Genomic DNA, 599 nt, shown 5'->3' with positions numbered 1-599 from the left:
TACATACATATATAAATACATATTTGATTGCAAGGAGCAATGAACTTCCAACTACTTTTGTTATTGTTTTTAAGAGCAGAAAATCGATGCCTAGTAGAACGTTGTCAGGCGTAATAAGTCGCATCTGTGTTGAAAAAGCGCTATCTTTAAATAAAAATAAACATGAATGGATAGACAATGGAAGCGTTGTTAAGTAATTGAAAAATAAATAAACAAAAGGCTCGGTGACCTAGGAGAGACAAAATGCGTATAGCCGCATTAATGGCAAACATCACTGCTGCCTACGCCAATATTCATTTTGACAAACACGCCACGCTATGCAGCAGCTAATCCTAAGTCATGCTAGTTTTCCCCACTCCTAAATATGCCTTTATTTATATCGCTTCATAAATTATTTATATTTCACTTTTCCTTGTTATCCTCATTTTGTGGTAAAGTCGATGGTATTAGCAGCGCTGGCGCTACCCTTAATCCATCAATGAGCTAGTTAGGCCAATGCCTTGACGTTTTCGCATAAATATTCTTCAGCTTCACTGTGTCATTGTGACAACTGCTCGAGCACTTGCTGCTCACTTCATGGCTCTTTCTTTTTTTTTTTT

Source organism: Rhagoletis pomonella, unplaced genomic scaffold (assembly GCF_013731165.1).
Source record: "Rhagoletis pomonella isolate Grant_MI unplaced genomic scaffold, Rhpom_1.0 Rhpom_scaffold_00002, whole genome shotgun sequence".
Lineage (NCBI taxonomy): Eukaryota > Metazoa > Arthropoda > Insecta > Diptera > Tephritidae > Rhagoletis > Rhagoletis pomonella.
The sequence above is the reverse complement of the archived record's forward strand: the minus strand, read 5'-3'. Positions refer to the sequence as shown.